Below are 22,720 nucleotides of genomic sequence, written 5' to 3' on the forward strand. Positions count from 1 at the left end.
AAAACTATTGTTCCGTTAATTTATTAAATTCTGACCATCTCTGCTGTAAATACTTTCAATGACCCTGCCTGGACAGCCGTCTGCCATAAGGATTTCCTACATGGTCACTACCCTCTGAGTGAAGACGATCCTCCTTTTCTCCATCTTAGTCCTCTGGTTACAGATTCTCCCAAACGTGAAATAAAAAGCAGTGACAAAGATAATTATTGCAGATGACATGAAAATTGGTGGAGTTTGGGTGAATGTGCAAGGATATCAAGGTTGCAGGAGGTTACAGATTAGTTGGAAAGATGTGCAGAGAAATGACGAATTGAGTTTAATCTGGACATGTGTCAGATGATGGGGTTTAGGATGACAAATTCAAGAAAAAATAAGATACTGAGGGAAATTGATGTACAGAATTATCTTGGTGCAAGTCAGTAATTCCTTGAAAATGGCAACAGAAGTGTTCCAGATGGGAAAGAAAGCAAATTGAGCGCTTCCCTTCGCCGGTCACAACGTTGCGTATAGTGGTTTGCACTTTATGTTATAATTGTATAAAATGTTTGTTTGGGCACATTTGGGGTACTGTGTGCAGTTCTCATCTCCACACAATAGGAAGAATTTGGAGTTTTGGAGAAGATGTAAAAAGGGGTTGATCAACATTGTACATATGTTCGGGTTTTTTAAGTGTATGTTAGGTGTAAGAGGAAATTCAACAACGTTGGAGGGCTTTGCGAGAGTATCAGAGGTTTGGAGGCGACCAGGTACAGGGATACAACATTAGGACATGGGGAGATATCGTGGATAGTCAGGATCTGCTTTCCAATGTGTATGCTACAAATACTAGAGCGTATCGTTTTAATGTGAGAAAGAGAAATTTTAAACGAGATATGTAAGGCAAGTTTTTTTTTAACAGAGACAGTGAAATTTACTGAGAGAGGTCAGAGAAGCAGAAATGTGAGTAACGTTTTGAAGTGACATTTAGACACAAACATGAGCAGGCAGAGAATAGAGGGATATGGATCATGTACAGGCAGATGGTATCAGTTGAGTCATGGTCATGGTCGGTACAGCTATAGTGAGCCAAAGGGCCGATTGTTGTGCTGTCGTGTTCGGTTTTCTAACTTCCCAGCATCTACCCTGAATCGTGGATGCTCAATCAATTTCTCTTTCATTTTATCTAAAACTCAAAGCGTTCAACCTCAATCTACATCACCACTTCTCATTTAAAGAATCCCTCCATTCCCAGGATCAGCCGAATGAACATTCTCTGGCCTATTTCCAATGCGACAATATGTTTCCTTATGGTACTCATAGAGTTTATAACATTCTGGGTGTGGTCTGACTCGTACCTTGTATAGTTGTGGCAAGACCTCCTTCTACTTGAAATCCATTCACTTTGTAATTACCTGCTGACTCTGAAAGCTACCTTTTTCAGATTGATAAACACGAACTCCCTCAACACTTTCTTTTGCAAGTCTGAAATCAAATAGTGTTAGCCTGCCAGTAAGTCGTGAGCTGAAATGTGTTAGAAAGGATATGTCAATAAACGATAACTAGAAACTAGGGAAGACTTTTTTTTTAATAAACGAAAATTTGATTTGGGCCTGTTGGATTTTGTTTGTTGGTGTGAATATAAATGGCAGAGTAGATAAGGCTGAAGAGGGGTGTGGTGGTATGGGGCATATGTTTTATTTGGATTTTCAGAAGCCATTATTCATGTTTCAATAATGCCTAAAGAGTAAATTGGTCGAGAATAGGACTCCTTCATTATCAGTAATTTTTTTCTATGCGTGGAAGCAGAGGAGGTGGGTGCGATATTAAACAAGTAAAGTTATCGTCAGAATTTACTGTGGAGAAAGACATGGAAGCTCGGGAACTTGGGGAAATAAATAGTGATGTCTTGGAAAGAAATCTCCACAGAAAAGAGAAAGCGCTGGAATCTTAAAACAAATAAAGGCAGATCAATCCTCCGTAGCTCATTAGGTCGATCCTAGAATATTGTGGGAAGCTAGGGAAGAGATTGCAGTGTCCCTAACAGAAATATTTATGCTATCAACAAACACAGTGAGGTTCTGGAGGACTGGAGGGCGCCAATGCCATTCCATCACTTAAGGGCTGCAGGGAAAAGCCAGGAAATTACGGAGCAGTGAGACTGGTTCCAGGACATCTGCTCTTTGCGATTTTTAGAAATGACTTGGATATGGGTGTGGAAGAGTGGGTTAGTAAGTTTGCAAATGAAACGAATGTTGGTGGAGTGGTGGCCAGTGTGGAGATCCGTTGCAGTTTGCATCGGGATATTGACAGAATGCGGAACTGGGCTGAGAAGTGGCAGATGGAGTTCAAATTGGAAAAGTGTGAAACGATCCATTTTGGAATGTCGAACTTGAATTCAGAGTACAGTGTAGTGTAGCTTAACAGAGGGACCTTGGGGTCCATATCCAGAGATACCTCAAAGTTGCCACGCAAGCTGACATGGTTGTTGAGAAAGACTATGTTGTTCTGGCTTTCATTAGCTGGGAAATTGAGTTTTAAAGCCGTGAGGTAATGCTGCAACTCTATCGAGTTCTGGTTATACCACACTTAGATACTGTGTTAATTTCTGGTCCTCTCATTACAGGACGGATGTGGAAGCATTCGAGGGGGTACAGAGGAGATTTAGAGAGCTGCTGCCTGTACTAGAGAACGTGACTTATGAAGAAAGGTTGAGGAGGCTAGGCTTTTCTGATTGGAGAGAAGAAGGGTGAGGGGCGACTTGGTTGAGGTGAACAAGACGATGTGATGATTCGGAGATGATGTGAGGCATAGATAGAGTGAACAGTGAGAGACTTTTTTTTCCCATGGCATAAATGGCTATTATGAGGGGGCACAATGTTAAGGTGATTGGACGAAGGTTAGGGGAGCTTTCAGTGGTAGGTTCTTTACGCAGAGCGTGCCAGGTGCTTGCAATGCACTGTCAGTGGTGGTAGGAGAATCAAATACATGTGGGACATTTAATGCACTCTTGGATAGGCACATGGATGATAGTAAAATGAAGTAAATATCGATTAGTTTGATCGTACAGTCGGATAAAAGGTTTGCATGATGTGAGGGGCTGAAGGGTCTTGTGCTGTACTGTTCTGTGTTCTACGTTCCGAATGGTAAACTGGATAATGAGTTCTGGTCAACCTAAAAGGATATGGCATTCAAGTGGAGCTAGTGAACTGGATTCAAAATTCAACATTATCTGTGGTTTTGGAAACATGCTCTGGCGATCAGACCACTCGATCATCACTTCGCCTGCACACTGTTTGCTCATCCGCGAGCGCTGATAGCAGTGCACCAAAAAGCAAAAACCGTTCTTCATACCCAATTGCTTGATTGTGAAATCATGCTGAAATCTGGTACTCGAACTCAGTATCTCTCCATGTGGTATCCCTCACTGTGAGGGTTTAATTTCCGCTTCTGTCAGCGCCTCTCGCTCTTGCAGCTACTCCAGATCCTGAGCCAACAGGATTCTCGACTTCAGAGAGGCGAGGCAGCACAGGATAGGGATGGGGACTGGGATTTTCCAGAACTCTGTCAGACACAGTACCATTATTCATATGCAACTCTCACGACATCAGTCTAATTTGGCATTCTGTCTATTTCTCTGTCTCCTGTAGGTACTCAGGAAGTGCGTGACTGAATAAACTTCCAAACTGCTGGGTGTCTTGTCCATCGCCACATTGAAGATGTTTGGTCAGCCAGGGAGACAAAGGGCAGGGAGATCTGGAGCCTTTAATAATAAATCCTGGAGCGAATTAAGATCGCTCACGTTGAACAGAGCAGAGAGCAATGAAAGGGTTCCAAACATCAGCTAACAAGGTATGACTTACATACAGTGCTGGAGGGGAAGCAAAGTATGTACCCACCCGAGGCTAAATCACCACCACTACTGTAAGTTATTGTGGCACTGGGACACCATAGGGAGTGCCACACTTCTCAATCCAAGCCTATTCTGTCTTCGTGGACAGAGGGGAAAGCAGGCATCCCACGAGAGGGTTGGAATGCTGCCTGGGATCTTTCTGTTCCGTGTTCCCCCTTCAACACTGTGTCTATGGCATGTCTTGCAGACCAGTGTCTTCATTTTCTTTTAATTTCCTCAAACAGTTCCTGTCCCTTTAATCACCTTTATTCCCGTAGGGCCTCCACATCTTTTTAAACAAAATCTTTACAGTATGAAAACCGGCCCTTCAACCCAACTATTCCACATGACACTCGGAAGACTAACCCACCAAGACACATTCCGCCGAACTTATATTTACCCCTGACTAATGTACCTCACTTACATATCTTGGACAACCTACCAATTCACAGCCAATTCAACGAACCTGCACATCTTTGGGCTGTGGGAGGAAACCAGAGCAATGCCACACAGACCCAGGGAGAAAGTGCAAACTCTACAGAGGCTGTCACCCGAGGCTGGTATCAAACCCGGGTCCCTTGCACTGTTAGGCCACCGTGCCGCCCCCACGAAACGTACCGCAAACCAGATTACCATCTCTATTGCTGTAACTTGCTTCACTGTCTACACTCCTCCAATAACTAACGACAGAGTCATACAGCACAGAAACAACGCATCCAACTTCTCCGTGCCAACCACTGTTCCTCAACTAAACGAGTCGCATTTGGCTGCATCTGGCCCATATCCCTTAAACCTTCTCCTCTCCATGTGTCTGCCCTAATGTCTTTTACTGTTGGCACAGTAGTTTTCTCTACCAATTCCCCTGGCAGCTCATTCAGTACGTGCACCATTCTCTGTGTGGAAAATGTTCTCCTCCAATCCCTTTTACGAATCTCCTCGCTCACCTCATATTTATACCCACCAGCTATGGTCTCCCCAAACTGGGGTAAAGTCTTTGGTTGTTCACCGTACGCATTCCCCTCATGGTATTATAAACCTTTATAAGGACAACCCTCGGCTATCGATGCCCAATCCAAATAGGAAGGACAACCATATAAATATCTCTGCTCGGGTCCCCACCACGACTTTGCCACAATGTTCTTTGATACACTTGTTCAATACCTTGGGCTTTCTCTGCATTTGTGTTGTAAAACCTGCAGCACCACCTCTTCCGTAAAGGGGACCCTTTTTTAAGATATCGCTGTTTCTTTCCCTTTGTTTCTAAGTCTTGGTCCACAGGACGTTCTGACATAAAAAATTCATTGAGGCTTCGCCCACCTCCTGTCGTTGCACACATGGATGGCGTCATTGATCGTCGAGGGGCCTGTTGTCTCTCTAGCTACTTGTTTGTACATGCATTCCGTAGAATCTCTTTGGATTTTCCTTAATCTTATCTGCCAAAGCTGTCTCATCTCCCCGTTTTGCTTTCCAGTTTTTCCAGCCGCTCCTTGTTAGTCAAACCCTCCTGTATCAGTAACATCTTTGTCAATATTTGCTTCATTTACAGTTTAAGGAAGCAGGATGATCAGAAATCGACACAGTACTCCGAATTGAGACCCAGCAATGTCATGTACAGCCGTAGCATGATTTACCAACTCATGTACTCAAATGTCTGCCCCGTGAAGGCAGGTGTACCAAATGCTTCTTTCACCATCCTGTCCGCTTCTGATGCTACTTCAAAGGAACAATATAACTGCACCCCTGGTCTCTCTCTGTTCAACAACACTGCCCAGGGCCCAACCATTAACTGTGTTAGTCCTCCCTGGTTTGTCTTAACAAAATCCAACAACTGAATTCAACTCCTTTATTCATTGCTTATCCCACTGGTCCCTCTCGATAACTGCATTCACTGCTCACTATAACACTAATTATCTTATCCACAATATGATTAACAATGATTCTTTTGTTTAAATGATACACAACAGTGGACATAGCACTGCTCCTTATGGCACACCGCTGGACACAGGCCCCCACAACATGTTCTCACCAACCTCAATCTCCTGTTCTCAAGCCAATTTTGTACTCACTACTAACCATTCTACCCAATAACACCCTGTCAAAGGGATTGCTGTAAACAGAATAGGCAACGTTTACTGCTCTGTCTTCATCAATCTTTTTGGTCATCACCTCAACAAAATCAGTTAAGTCAGAGAGACACTATTTTAACACACAAAGTTGTGCTGACTCTCCCTGATTAATCGTTGCCTTTCCAAATGCATGCAACTTCTGTACCTCGGAATCGCTTCCAAAAACATTCACACCACTGACATCAAGCTAATTGGTGTTTCTGTACGTCGCTTTCCCTCACAGCCTTTCTTAAATACTGGCACATTAGTCACCATCCAGGCTTCCAGGTCACCACCCATGGCGGTAAGTGATTCCCTAGCTTCACACAATGTCCTTGAACACACTTGATAAGTTCCCAGGTGTTCGTCTATTTTGAATGCGTTTTAAAACATCCAGCACCTTCTGTCCTCCAATGTAAACTGCTTTGAATACATCACAGTTTATATCCACATTCACCAGTCTTTCGCCACAGTAAGTTCTGACGTGAAATTTTCTTTAAGGATCTTACCCATTAATAGTCGTTTCCATTGGTCTTTCAGGGGTCACATTCGGTGCCAAGTTCATCTTCTGTTGTTCATATTCATGCAGAATCCCTTTGGATTTTCCTGAGGGTTATCTGCCAAAGCTCTCTCAGGTCCCCTTTGGGCCCTCCTGATTTCCGTGTATTACTACACCAGTAAAGTTCTTCAAGGGATTCACTTAACCCAGCTGGCAATATATGACATTTGCCCCTTTTTTTCTTGGCCGGAGCCTCGATATCACTTTTCATTCAGTGTTTCCTACTTGTGTCAGCGTTGTCCTTCTCACTAACAGGAATATGCTTGCCCTGAACTCTCATTTTATCTCTCTTTTGAAAGCATCCCACTTGCCAGACGTCCTTTACCTGCTAGTAGCCTCCATGAATCAATGTTTGAATGTCTTGTCTAATAACTTCTGGATTGAAGCAAGGCCAATTTTGATCTTTCACTTGTGGAGCACACCTGTCCCTTTCCATAGCTATTTTCCCCACTAACACTTCAGACCCTTTCCCTACCTTGTTACTTGAATACCCTGAACATGTCCAACCCATCCAAGCTCTGAACACGCTGGCAGTGCCAGTGGAGGTTTGGAAAGTTACAATCCTATCATACTTACACATACCTGAGACCTCAAGACATATTTGCTGCTCAATTTCCCGCTGACTGTTGCGGGCCTGGAGTACAGTCATATCCAAATGATGACTCATGCTTATTTCTCCGTTTCATTAATATAGCTTCACTGGATGGTCCACAGGAATATCCCCTCGAAGTGCTGCAGTGATGTTTTCACTGATCAAAAATTCCACTCCCCCACCTCTCTTATCTTCTCTTTTTTTCCTTCAGGTTGTAGATTTATTCCGGAACATTGAGCTGCTTGGCTGTCCCTAACTCAGCTGTAGTTCTGTAATTCCTTTGATATTCCAGTCCCATGTTCCGATCCATGTGGTGACTTCATCTGCCTGAATTGCAGGCATTTTACATCTAAGTAATTGCAGTTTAATTGATGAGTTTTTCTCGTTTTCTGCTGTGTTCTTGCCTGCCTTGTCTATTAAAATTATTCCCTTGAAGTTCTGTCCCAGCCTCAACAATCAGGCTGTATTCTGACACCATCCGCTTCACTGTGAACAAGACCTCACTTTTCATGTCATCTGCAAACCTGCTAACGATACTTTGTGGTTAGCATCCAATTTAGTAATGCATATAATAAACAGCAATGGTTCCTGAATAGATGCCAGACGAACAGCAATTGGTGAAATAATTTCAACACATAAACATCCCTCCACCAATTTTGGATCCAATTTACCAACTTGACTTGGATCCCATCGGCTCTTCCATTTTGGGCCAGCCTTCCAGGTGGGACATTGTCAAAGGCCTTACTGGAGTCGCTGTCCTCGTCAATATTTTCAATTGTAATTTCAAAGATGTCTCAGCTGAATTTATCAGACAGGACCTTCCTCTGTCAAATTCATGCTGACTATCTCTAACAGACCCCTACCATTCCAAAACTTGATTCATCCAGCACCACAGAATTATTTATACTAATTTTCCTCCCCCTACTGTCAGACTATCTGCTGTGTAATTACCTGGCCTATCCCTGCTGCCTTTCTTGAACAAAACAACCACATTAGCTGTCATCCAGTAATTTGGCACTTCACCTGTAGCCAGCAAAGTATTAAGTATACCCACCTTTGCCCCAGAAAATTCCTCCCTTTCCTCCCATAGCATTCTGGATACATTTCATTGTGCAGTGGGGATATTTCCAACTTTATGCCTGTTAAAACATTTAATACCACCTCCTTATTGATATTAACATGTTCTAGAACCTCACCATCCCGACTGAAATCCCGACTACAATGTCTTTCGCCTGTGTGAATACAGATAGGAAGTATTCATTGAGGATCTCACCTTCTTCCCCTGGCTCCATGCAGATTGTCCCTTTTGTTTCTAACAGGCCCCACTCTTCATCTAGGTATCCTCCTCCTTTAATTATACTGATAAAATACCTTGTGGAATTTCTGCAATCGTGTCTGTAAAATGTATTTCATGGCCATTGTTTGCCCCGCATTTTCCACAGTCCCCTTGCACTCTCTATACTTCTGAAGGGCTTCACCTGTTTTTTACTGCACTCTAATGTATTCATCAAACTCACGATATCGATTGATCATTATTCACTGGACATGTTAGCTTTACGGTTCCCTTGTGCTCCACAACCAACTGATGAAGATGCGCGCCCCAAAAGCTCATGCCTCCAAATAAATCTGTTGGATTGTAACCTGGTGTCCTTTAATTTTTAACTTTGCCTACTCCAGTCGAATACCAGCAACTCTGCATTATAAACTGTCATCGGTTGACTGAATCATTTTGAAAGAAATGGAACTACTGGCAAATAGAAGTCTTTTAAAGGTGTAATATGAGGAATCAAGGGCCAATACGTCCCTGTTAGGGTGAAGGAAAAAGCTGGCAAGTTGAGGAATTCCTGGCTGATGAAGGACGTGGAGGCTCTGTTCAGGAAAAAAAGAAAGCTTTAAGCTATCCATATCTATGTAACCTCTTCCACTCATAGACACGATCAATATGTGGAGTCCCTACAATCCACTCAGGTCTCTGTAATACTCGTGATCTGTCGACCTCACTCAAATGCCTGTGACTCACTTGATCCAGTTCCAAAAAGACTCACTATCTGTGTAACATCCTCCCGTCACTAGCACCCCACCGTCAACGTAATCTCCTCCAGTCTCTCCATCTATCTACTCATCTCCATAACTTTTTCCAGCTCTTACACACCTATCTGTGTAAACATCACCGTCCCCTGCAAACCTACCCACTTTGACCAAACTGGAGGAGGTTACTAATCTCCCTTATCTGTGAAACTGTGTCCAACCAAAATTGCTGTACTTATCTCCTGGAAAAAAAATGTTCAAGGCCAAACCCTCTACATCTAAAAAACTGGCAGAACATAAACCTTCCTATGTAAATAAGCATGTTCAGTCCAAACTACCCTCCACATGTTTGTTTGTTCTTCTAGTCTATACAAATCACATTATCTCTCTAATCTACTTCATTCCCTAAACAGTCCCTGCCTGTGTAAACCAGCCCTGTCCTACCAAAACCCTTATCCCTGAAAAATGATCCACCCCTCCCAATCTCCCCATTTCCATAAACACCTGTGCGTCCAACAGCTATCCAAGTTTCTGTAACCTCCTGTGGCTCTGTGGTCCTCCATTCCTGTGAAACCACCTCCAGTCTCCACAACTCTCCCAGTCTGAGTCGTTTGCTCCAGATCAGCCCATTGCTGTCTCTGTTACCTCCGACAATCCGAGCAAGCCTTCCTAGTCCTGTGTCTTCATTCAGACCCAATTCTCTCCAGCTTTCCGAAACCTCTTCCTGTCATTGTGATTCTCCCTATTTCAAACATAGAACAATACAGCACGCAACCGGCCCTCCAGGCCCTCGATATTGTGCTGACCTTTAATCCTACTGTAAAATTAAACTAACCTATAGACCATTAATTTCATTGTCATGCGTGTGCCGATCGAAGAGTTGATTAACTGCCCCCAATGTATTTAGATCTACTACCGCTGTCCGTGAATTCCACACACCCACCACTCTCTGTGTAAAGCAGCTACGTCTATCATCTAAGCTAAACTTTCAATTACCTTAAAATTATGTCCCCTTGCGACAGCCTTTTCTGCCATGGGAAGAGGTCTCTGGCTATCTACTCTCTCTGTTCCTCTCATTACCCCTTTCAAATTACTACTCTTCCTTCTTTGCTCCAATGAGAAAAGGCCTGGCATCATCAACAGTTCCTTCATAAGACATGCCCTCCAGTCCAGGCAGCATCCTGGCAAAAGTCATCTGCACCCTCTCGAAAGTGTTCATATTTTCCTCACAATGTGACAACCAGAACTGAACACAGTATTCCAATCGTGGTCAAACCAGTGCTCTATAGAGCTGTAGCATAACCTCGCAGCTCGTAAACACACTCCTTTTGTTAAGGAAAGTGAACCCCATAAACTTGAGTGATCGATGGATGTGGACACCGAGATCTGCTTGTTCCTCCACACTGCCAAGAATCCTGACTTTAACACTTAAAGGTTTCTTGCAGAATCCTTCAATCTTAAACCCTCCCTATTTGGTAAATTCCTCCAGTCCCAAAACACTCATGAACTGTGTAACCTCCTCAGGTCCTTACCTTCCTCCTTCCTCCTTTATTAGCAGCAACCCTCAAAATCATTGAAGTCTCTTTTGCCACTTCAATATTCCTAATACCTGCAAAATCCTTGCATTCTGATATCTCTCCCTATCTCTGTAGCTCCCAACACTCTCCAGTCCCCTTCTAGAGAATATTGCAGGGGAAGGAAGAGTTGCAGAATTCGGACCATGTTTTGGAGGTAAGAAGGGAGAATGATACAAATGCTGGAAAGGACGTGGATTCTCAGAAGGTTAAAAGTAACAGAATTCTTAGAACCTGCAAGGTGAGACAGGGCATAAGTTGTGGAACGTGAAGGATGTCACAATTTGAACAGAGATCTTTTTGGATCGGATCGTTCAGCCGATCTTGTTGTCCTAATTCTGGAGTTCTTTACTGGAATGGGTGAGCACAGCTACAGATTCCAGGCTGGGATATGTGAGTTCAGATGTGAATCTATTTGCACATTCTATCTGTGTGCCTGATACTAACCTGGTACTTCTATATGACTTTCAGATCTGCATGACGTACCAGAGCTCACCTCAAAAACCTTCAGTCGGAATGCTCTTTATTTTTTCATTATTTTTAATTGACAGTTTTTTGAGATGCAGGAATGGGGAGTTTCCGTTTTTGAGAGAATGAAACTTTTAACATTGACTCTGACAAGTGCAGAGGAATTTCGTGGATTCTGCTGTTCGAGGAAGACTATCACACAGAGGAATATCCACGGAGTGCCGATGGTCTTTGGTTGGTAGAGTGTGAATTTACCAGTTTATGTCGGCTAGGGCGCAGTGTTTCTGGAGAATGTATAGGTTTGTAACTACCTACCGTGTGGTTAAGGGGTGAGTGCCCGGGCCCTGAGCACCAGGAGCTGGGCAATCTCATGCTGTATGTACGTGGGGCTTGGGCACTCGACTGGGTGACAGCAGCTCACTGATTAAATGTCAGGTCAGAGCTTGGAATCCTCCTGTTTTATTTGACCTTATGCCTTTTGGTTACCTCCCTCTCATCAGTGAGCGTGTCATTGTCTCCACTCTTGACAGTGTCCACTTCCTGTAAACCCTTCCAGCTGTTGAACATCTCCCTTTCCTCTCACTCCCCCTTGGCTTTCCAACCTGGCCTTCGCCTCATATCTCTAACAGTCCCAAACGACCTTGCTCTTTGCTATCTCATTGTATTCCTTTGAACTGTGTGTGAACAAACCTAAAGTCGGTTTGAGCCACTGAAAACAAGATGATTTTTCCGCTCTCTATCTCCGTCAAATGGAGTCTTCTTGTTTGTCTCTCTCCCATAAGAGGAAGGAAACATCCCTTCAGCATCCACCCGGCCCATCCCCCTGAGGATCTGTACAGTTTAAAGGGGACAAATATCTTCCTGATGACCCTCATTGGCACAGCATCGGAGTGACATGTTTGCGTTCCTCTATTTTCTGCAACCTTTTCGTGTTTCTCAGTGCCTCTCCCATTCTGAAACCTCCCCCAGTCTGGACAGTACTCCGAACCACTAATTACTGAGAATGCTCAAATTTCCCGACCTCTGTAAACTCCTCACATTCCTGCAATCCTCCTTGGTTGTGTACACTTCCCGCATCTACAGTCCTTCCGATTTCTAGTATCTCCTACAGGTCCCATCATCTCTGTATCGTCCAATTGCTATATTTCTCACTGCCTCTGTAAACGGCTCCAACCCCTACAAACCTCCCTATCTCTGGCATGGTTTGCAGTTCCAATAAAAATCCCTCTAATAGGAACTTCCAACCACCACCCTCCATGTCTCCGTAACCCCCCACAGGTCTCTCTATTTCTGTTCCCATCTTCAGTCCCAACAAACGTACTTGCATATACAACCTCATCAAGTCCCTATATCTCTTCCAGCTGTGCAGTCTCCACCAGACCATACAACTCTCTCGCTGTCCCTGATGATTACAGTGATTTCAAACCTCCCCAATTCTATAACATCTCATGTCTCTGTGTCCCTCCCTTTCATGGTGAGCTGCTCCAATTGCCACGACATTCCTGCCTGTGTATACCATCAAGTTGATACAATACTTCGCATTTCTGTAGCGTCTTGCAGCCCCTACAATCCTTTACATGTTTGTTAATTCTGCCTACCACTAGTACTTTCTTTATTCGAGTAAATTCCTCCAGTCATTACAATCTCCTCGAGATTCTACAGCTATTGCTATCTATGTAACCTCATTCGGGCCCACATCATCCACTGTGCTGAATCCTGCATTGCCAATGCAAATCCCTTATTGCTTAACATTGTTCAGCCTCTAAAACAATCCCTATGAGTGAATCTCCTCCAGTCCCTACATCACTCCCGATCTGTGTAACCTCTTCAAATCCCAACAATCCTCCCTATCTGTTTAAAAGTTCCTATATGCCTTACTATTGGTTTAACTGTTTTGAGTCCATTATATCCTGACTAAATAACTGATGAATATCAGTGCTGTAATGGAATCCTGAACTGTACACGAGGTAGCTTAATTAATACCATGTCAATGAGCCATTAAGAGAACGGACAATTCTATATCAAATTTTGTGTATTGAGAAATACCTAATAATCTAATTGAAAAGGAGCTTTGTTTAAAGAGAAGCAGAATATTGTGCATTTTTTTCGAGGTGAAACATGATTTAGATCACTCAGATGTGGGAGTCGAATTTGACGTTTTGGCCCAACAATTATATTTCACTATTCAACCAGATCATTGCTGATCAGGTAATCCCCAACTCTACTTTGCTGAATTTTCCAGGTAGCCCTTGTTTCCCTGATGAATTAAACTCTGACCATCGTTATTCTAAATATACTTAATGACCCAGCCTCACCAGCCTTCTGCAGTAAGAAATTCCCACAGATTCACTATTCTTTGAGGGAAGAAATTCTTCCTCACCTCTATCTTGAATAAGTGCACCCTTGCTGGGATTCTATGCCCTTTGGTTGCAGATCTTCATACAAGCAAAACCAAAGGAAGTGGCAAAGATAATTATTGAGTGTAAGGCTATGGATAGTGCCTACATGGGCTTTACTAAACCTTATGCCACGATAGTTTGGCCCGAAAGATCAAATCACAATCCAAGGTCGTTGGTAAGTTGGATGCAATATTTTGTTGGTCATAATAGACAGCAGAACCTGGAGGGGTGTATTTCTGATTGGACCTCTGTGGCCAGAGATGTTTCATAAAGATCAGTACTGCGATTTCTGATTGGAATTTATATTTGTGACTAAGATGAATTTCTCAGCAGTCAGATGAGCACTTTTGCAGAAGACATTTGAATAGGCATGTACTAATTATGGATAGTTGATGAAATTGTGGGAAGTGAGGACGTTTTTAAAGGATGCAGCAATGTGTAGATCAAATGGAACGTTGGATGGAGAAACAGAAAATTGAATTTCATCGTGATAATTGTGAGGTGATGTATTTTTTAAGTCAAATGCAAGAGAAAATTATACTGTAAATGACCAGACCCTTGGGAACATTGATATGCAGAGGGATCTTGAAAGGAAATCCATAGCTCCCTGAACATAACAACACAACAGGATGGACTGAATAAGAAGGAGTGTGGCAGCATCGAGTAGACACATTGGCATGTCAATTTGTAATTGATAAAAAATCAGATTGGCCACGTTTGGAATGTTGCGTATAGTTCTCATCACCACACAATAGGAAGCATATGGAGCTCTAGAAGGGGTGCAGTAGTGGTTTACCAGAATGTTGCCTTGATGAGAATGTGTTTAATATAAGGAGGTTGGTCACAAGTCGATTGTTTTGCGACAATGTTGGAGGCTGTGGGGCAAACTAGTGCAGGTATATAGCATTAGGATTGGCGTGGATAGTGTGAATAGTCGTAACCTTTTTTCCAATGTGGCAATGTCAAATACTAGGCCGCCTTGTTTTAAGTTTGCGAGTGAAAAAAATTAAATGAGATGGATGAGGCAAGTTTTTTTTCCATAGAGGGTGGAAGCTGCTCAGGACGTGGTAGAAGCTGAAATGTTTGCAAAGTTTTGAAGTGGCGTTCAGACAGACACATGAACAGGAAGAGAGTAAAGGGATACGGACCATGTGCAGAAGATGAGATTAGTTTAGAATAGCATCAGAGTCAGCACAGCCATGTTGGGCTGAGGGCCTATTGCTGGACTGTACTGTTGTATTTTCGCACTTCCCAGCATCTATCCTGGCAAAGCCCCTTTGAATCTTGCATGTTGCATAAAATTTCTCGCCCATTTTTCGAAATACTGATGGGTTCAAACTCAACTTACTCCGTCTCTTTTCATTGGAAAATCGCTCCATCTCCAAGATCAGACGAGTGAACCTTCTCTGGGCTCTATCCAATACAGGAATATCTTTCTTTAGGACACTCACACTCTTCAGAATATTGTCGGTGCGCTCTGACTCAGTTTTATTTTGTGTATTTTGCACAGTTTTAGCAAGACCTTCCTACTTTTAGACACCATTCCCTTTGTACTGAATTTCAGCATTTGGTTTATCTTCTCTATTACCTACTGAACCTGTAAGCTACCTTTTTCGCATTGATACACAAGGACTCCCAAAACCCATTGTGCAGTTAGTCTGAAAGCAAACAGTGTTAGCCTGACAGTAAGTTGGGAACGTGCAGAGTATATTATAAAGGGGATGACAATGAACAATAACTAGTCCCTTAGAAATAATGAGAGATTCATGGTTTTATAACAGGGGAATATTTTTAAATCTGTTGGATTTTATATTTTCGTGTGACCTCCAATGTTAGAATAGATAATGGTGCAGAAGAGAATGAAGGAATGGGGATACTTGGAGATTCAGAAGCATGTTGGCAAGTTTCAACAAGAGCTAAAGGTTAGCTAGGGAGAGGATAGGGCCGCTGAAAGGTCAATGAGGATGTTTATGTGGAATCACTGTTTCATGGGCGAGATCCAAAACAAATGTTTTGCATTATGTTTTACTGTGGAGAAAGACATCAGAACTCGGGAACTTGGGAAAATAGTGATGTCTTAAACAGAATTCACTTTGGAAAGCTGGAGGCGTTGAAGATCTTTAAATGCAAAAAGGTAGCAATAACATCGGGCCATTGTCAGATGTATCGCAGCACCTTGCGAGAAGCTAGGGTGGAAATTATAGGCCACATTGAAAAGAAATTTTGATCATCGACGGACACTAGAGAGCAGTAGGATGGGTATGTTGTTGAAGAAGATCCTGAAATTGGATCTTCAGACATTTGGAGTGGCAAGGACAGAGTTGCGATCGTCAGCATGGCTTTGTGGGAAAAATGTCTCTCAAACCTGATTGAGTTTTTGAGGTTGTAGCCAAATAATAGGTCAAGGCAGAACAGTAGTCGTTATGTACATTAACTTGAGGAAGACCTTTGACAAGGATTTGCATTACAGACTGATTAACAAGTCTAGATCACACATAACCAGGAAGCACTCACCACCTGGGTACAAAATTGGATTGACGGTAGGAGAAAGGGCATGTTCATAGAGGGTTGATGCCCAAACTGCAGGTCTGTGATAAACAGTGTGCCATGGGGTTCGGTGCTGGGTCCACTGTTGTGCATCTTTCATATAAACGATTGGGATAAGAATACAGGTGTAGTGCTGATCACATTTGTGATTGAAACTGAAACTCGTGGTAATGTGGGCATTGAAGATGATTATCTAAGAGTTCGTGATCAACAGTGCTCCTGGGCCAGTGAGTTTCAGAATAGCAGGTGGAGAAATGCATGTTTTGCATTCTGGTAAAATAACCCGGGGAGGGAGGGGGAGCTTGTCCAGTTAATGTTAGGTCCCTGGGTAGTTTTGTCAAACAGAGAGAAGGAGTACACAGTTCTTTGAAAGTTGTGTCACATGTGGACAGTCTGGTGAAACTGGTGTTTGGATGCTTCCCTTCATTGTTATGAGCATTGAGAATAAGACTTGGGAAGTCATGTTGTGGCTGCACAGGGCATTGGTGAAGCCACCATAACAGCATTGTTCATTATCTGAAAAAAATCTAAGCTGGTCCACGTACGTCCCTTTGGAAGGGCATCTGACATTCTTACCTGGTTTGGCTGACATGTCACTCCAGACCCACAGAAATATGGCTGACTCTGAGCCACATCTGGGCTATTTTCTGTGGACAAAGAATCCTGGTCCAGCCGGTAGACTCTTCAATCCATGAATGAACAAGTATAAATACGTATTTTCATTGCTGCCTCTTCAAATACTTGCAGCTGCAGCAATTCATACTAGCTTTGTGACACTGTTCTGGTCATTACCACTCTCTGTAACACACTCGCCACCTTCAGCATCTTTAACTCTCCTTGCTCCTTTCATCTCATTAAACCCCGAGAAAGTTTCTTCTTCCTACCACACTCCTCCTGAGAGGACACCCCTTGAAATCCATTTAAGAAATATTTCCACGGTTCCTTCAGAATTGTTAGTTTATTTGTCTTCTAAGCATTTCAGAAGCACAGGTGGGAATGTCCGGCTGAGATTTTGTCATTTTGTTGAATATTTTAATATTTAACAGTTCCTTCAATTCTTTTCCACAGTTCATTTACAGCCAGTTATATCGATCTGTTTCCCCTGTTTAGCTTGGTCAGTTCTTCTCTCAAACTTCAGGGGATTGGCATTGTTTCTGATGGTTGGGTGCGCTCAGCGGTCACGTAAAAATTCACAATATCTTTGACTTCCACTGTATTGCAATTTCCCGTCGGTTCGCTGAGTGTGACATCACTCCTTCACTCAGCTTCATCACCCAACGGTCGATCTGAAATAGTTATGCTCTTAGCTAGTTGCAGAAACCCTGACAAAAAATATTCTTTGAACTCCTCCCCGAGGATCGCTCTTGCCAGTGTGATTGTCCCAGATTATACAAAGTTTGATGTCTCCCCAATTTATCATACTATCTTTATTTAAAATTCCAACCGATTCCTGTTTAATCTAGCGATGGGAAATTAAATCCTGCACGGCACCATTAAAAAAAACTGTTCTCCTGCTTGTGTTTTTGACACGTAGTAGCCAGAATTTACACTGATTCTATTGCAAAATCTGAGACCAAATATTATCTATGTCATGCTTTTGTTACCCACTACTATCAGGTTACCCTTCCTGCTTTCCCATTTTGCCTGAGTTCCCGCTAGGTTGCGTACCATTAAATTGAAATGTTCAAGTTTTTCTTCCCTCTGTAACCGTATCTCTCTGCTGTCTAAATCTCTTTCATATCTATACCACAAGTCCATCTACCTTATTGCAGAGAATTTTTCCATTCAAATAAAAATTATAATTTATGTTTTCCAAATCTTTCCTGTCACAAACCAATTCGCTGATGTACAGTGAGAGGTAAACTCTTCCTTCCTATTACTTTCTGCTTGTCTTCATTCACATCCTCATGCTGTTCCGATGATTGACATGTTGTGTTTGAACTTGGAAAGCTTCTTTTACCTGAACACTGTCTCAGAATCCTCTCTGTGAGTTTAACGCCCTGGCTATAATCCTACCGACATGATTGGCCAGGACTATTGCCCCAGCAGATTTAGGTTTTAATTCATACGTGGAATGTGAGCATTGATGGCAGGGCAGCATTTCATACCAACCCATAGCTGTCCTTGAGCTGAGCAGCTTGCTCGATTATTTGAGAGTGCAGTTGAGATTCAACTCCTTGATCAGGACGTGGGGTCATATGTAGGCCAGACCAACTGACTATAACAGATTTCCATCTTTAAAGGATATTGAGCTTTCAGATGGGTATCCCTGTCATTGGCATTGAATTCTGGATGAACAGTCTAATGAGAGTAAGACGAGGCCATCGCCGATCCCACTGATAGCTGCCTCAATCCTGAGTACTGATCCCAGTGCACCATGAATCAAACCCGTCCTTCCTTACTGTGGTTTGATCCTGTTACCTTCCTGCAAATGGATATATCAATCAATATGTCTCCATGTAGGATCCTTCATTGTGATGGTCTAATTGCTATCTCTATCTGCAGCTTTTTGCAGCTACTCCAGATCCTGAGCCAACAGAATTCTTCGCCTTTAAAGACGAGGCATCACAGGCCAGGGATGAAGACTGTGATTTTCCAGATCTCAGTTCGACTCAGTGCTGTTCTCCATGTGTAACCCTCACTGCCTCAGTCTAATTTCCCATTCTGTCTATTTCTCTGTCTACTGTCGTTACTCAGGAAGTTCCTGACACTCAATTTCTAATTCCTGTATTGCCCATCACCTCATCGAACGCAGTTTGTCAGCCAGAAGGCAAGGAGATATGGAGACTGCAATAAATCCTGCAGCGAGGTGAGATCACTCACATTCAACAGGGCAGAGCGCATTTTTAGCGCTCGAAACATCTACCCACAAGCCATGACGTAGACACAGTGCTGAAGGATGAGAAAAGAGCAGTAAGAACCCAGGCTCAAACTCCACCCACTTGTGAGAGGACGACGATCAGCTCTGCTGTACTGAGCCTTCCTGAGAAAGCATATGGAGTTCCCACGAATTGATCGAGGCCTGTGCTGTCTTAATGAGGATCAGTGCAACAGAGCTGAAGGCAGTACTCTCATGACAGACTGGTAATGCTGCCTAGGATTTTCCTGTTTTGTATTCCCTCTCCAAGACTCTATCAATTTCATGTCATAGAATCATACAGCAAGGAAACAGGCGAACGCATCTTTTCCAGTTCCTTAAATCCTTCTAACTCCTTAAACTGTTCCTATCCCTTTAAACTCTTCTTCTTTCCAACTCTTCAATGCATCGTCTCCCTGTAATCGCCTCAAATACTACCACGCCCTGTCTTTGTAGTATTTTACAGCATCTGCCACCTTCTCGATTTCCTCCTCCAGAACAGCACTCCACATCTCTGTGCAACTGATGGGAATGCTGCAAACCTGCCTTGACAGCCCTCATTAACCGTCTGAAATCCTGCCGCCCTACTATCCTCAGCAGCTCTGGTCCTCCAATTCCTACAATTTTCCCTGGTTCTGTGAACTGATCAAGCCCCTTTAAACCTCCCTCCCTCAGTAAACTTGTCGCTACAACTAACATGACAACTGTGTTGTGCCCAGCCACTACACCCTCCCTATCTCTGTAAACTCGTTGGTAAGCTTCAAATACCAACCCTATCAGTGTAATCCCAGTTCTCTGTAATTCCCCCGATGTCTGTAACTACTTCAGGACTGATAAGCCTGTACCTGTCCCGACAACCTATCTGACCTCTAAACAACATCAGTGATCTCACAATATCTGAACTCTGTAGCATCCTCCAATCTCTACAGTCCTGCTTTTCAGTGTTAGCTTCTCTTGTGCCTGCATTCCCCTTTATCTCTGGTTATAGACCTTTGCTCAGGAGAACAACATCTCATTATCCACCCTGTGAGAACACAAGAATCTTTGGTGTATCAACACATTTGCCTTGTTTTCTCAATAAATTCTAACCAGTTCAAAGTACAATTTTCTCCGCCTCTTCTCATCAATATCCCTCCTTTTTGAGGATCAGTCTGATGAATCTTGTCTGAACTGCCTCCAGTGCAAGAAAATTTTCCCTTTAGATAGGGGACTAAGTGTTGACTGGTGTGAGCTGATTCCTGCCTTCTGTCGTTGTTGCATGCCTTCGCTATTATTATTTTCCATTCTCTTTGGAATCACTGCCGGCATTACATTTGCCTTCTCTATGACCAGCTGATCCTGTATGCCACGTTTCTGAGATTTATACACAATGATTCCCAAGTTTTTTTCTGTGGTGGAGCTTTGTCCAATCGATCTGAAACCAAGAGGTGACAGTAGTAAAAAGGAACGTGTCGGAATTCATGATGAACATTATGTCCGAAATGATAATTCACACTTCAAACCCAATGGAATAAGGACAGTCCATAAGTCCATAAGATATAGGAGTAGAATGAGACCATTCGGACCATGGAGTCTGCTCCACCATTCGATTATAGCTGAATTGTTTCCCAACCCCATTCTCTCTTCTAGTCCCTGAAAGCCTTGATCCCCTTAGTCATCACGAACTAATCTATCTCTGAGTTAGATATGCAGAATTACTTACCTCCACAGCCCCATGAGGCAGTGAGTTCCACAGATTGATCATCCTCGAGCTGAATAAATTCCTCCATATCTGCATTCTAACAGATCATTCCTTCGCTCTGAAACTGTGTCCCCAGTCTCTCTTACTCGTGGAAACATCTCCATGTTCAGTCCATTCAGGCCCCTCACCTACAGGCGGATGTAAGAACATAAGAACGGAGGAGCAGGAGTAGGCTATCTGGTCCTAAGAGTCTGCTCTGCCATTCAATCAGATCATGGCTAATGTTTTCATGGACTCAGCTACACTTGCCCACCCTCTCAACGTGTCCCTTAATTCTTTTCTTGTTAAAAAAATAATCGATGTTCACTTCATACTTCTACCCAACTTTGAAACGCGTTCAACCTTCAACCTACCCATATCTGTCACCTTCTCTGGTCGCCTTCAACCTCTCAGTTCTGTCATCTTATCCAGCCGGTTCAACCCTCCACGTCTCTGTCACCTTCTCTAGCCCGTTCAACCCTCCGTATCTGTGTAACCTACTCCACCCCCTTCAATCCTTCCTATCTATGTAAACTTCTCAAGATTCTTCAACCGTCCACATCTCTGTAACCTTCTGCAGCCGCTTCAACTCTCCGTATGTCTGTAACCTTCAAAGGCCTCTTCAACCCTCCCTATCTCTGCAAGCTTCTCCATCCCCTTCAAGCTTCCATATCTCTGTGTACTTCTTAAGACGCTTCAACTTTTCATATCTCTGTAACACTCTCCAGCCCCTACAACGCTCCCTATGCCTTTAATCCTCTCCAGCCCCTTCGACCATCCATATGTCTGTCACCCTCTCCAGCCTCTTCAGCCCTCCCCATCTAAGTAACCTTTGCAAGCTTCTTCAACCTGACTTCCCTCCTTATCACTGTAACTTTCCCAGCACCTACACCCCCCTCTGTCCCTGAAACATTCTCCAGCACCGACACCCTCCATATCTCTGTAACATTCTCCAGCATCTGCAACCCCTACCTATCTGTGTACCATTCTGCAGTGCCAACACCCCACCCTATCCCTGTAATCTAATCCAGCACCTATACCCCTCCCATTTCCTGTAACATTCTCCAGCACCTATACATTCTCCCTATGCCTGTAACACTCTTTAGGACCTAGGCCGTCCCTATCCTTGTAACATTGTCCAGCACCTACACCTCTCCCAATCCCTGTAACCTAATCCAGCACCTGCAACTATGCACTAACCCTATAACGTTCACCAGAGCATGCCCCCTTCTTAGCACTGTTAGCTTATCCAACACCTCCCTCCCTGCCTGTGTATGCTTCATCAGAACCTATAACTCTTCCGATCTCTGATATCTACCACAGTATATAAATGTCTCTTTATCCTCTGCAACCTCATCCAAATACTAATATCTTCTGATCTATGTTGCCTTCTCCACACCACTCTGATCTCTCTTTGTAATCTCGTCAAATCCGTATACTCCAAGTGGGTATTCAGAGGAATATAGCAATGCAGCAGTTGTTGATAGTTTGATGTTTCGTCTGTGTGTATACAGGAAATACATTGATAGTTTCCCACATTGTCAGGTAGATGCCAGTGCTGTAGCCCGGCAGGAACAGCTTGAATGGAATGTAATCAGAGCACACACACTTCGCATTATCCAAAACCACCAGCCATTTGTTCATACTACACAAAATGAACCGAATTAGCTGAAGACTGACATCTAGAGGAAACTAAAGCAGATCATCCCATCGACCCTTCTTTCTGTACATTGTTGGGAATGGTTCAACCTTATCTTCTCTTGTTGTGCTGGGCTCTTTCATTATTGAGAAGGCGATATTTATGGATCCTCCACCAGTAAGTTGTTTAATTGTCCACCAGCATTCACCCAGACTGCATTCGACAGGATTGCAGAGATTAGGTCCTCACTGCACAAGGGTTCGTTCCCCTGGCCTAATGGTCAATGTAACGTGGAGGATACGCCAGGCAGTGTCACTGAAAATTGTGCTGGAGTACAATTCTGCTGCTGTTGGTAATGACCTGA

Source organism: Chiloscyllium punctatum, chromosome 27, assembly GCF_047496795.1.
Source record: "Chiloscyllium punctatum isolate Juve2018m chromosome 27, sChiPun1.3, whole genome shotgun sequence".
Classification (NCBI taxonomy): Eukaryota; Metazoa; Chordata; class Chondrichthyes; order Orectolobiformes; family Hemiscylliidae; genus Chiloscyllium; species Chiloscyllium punctatum.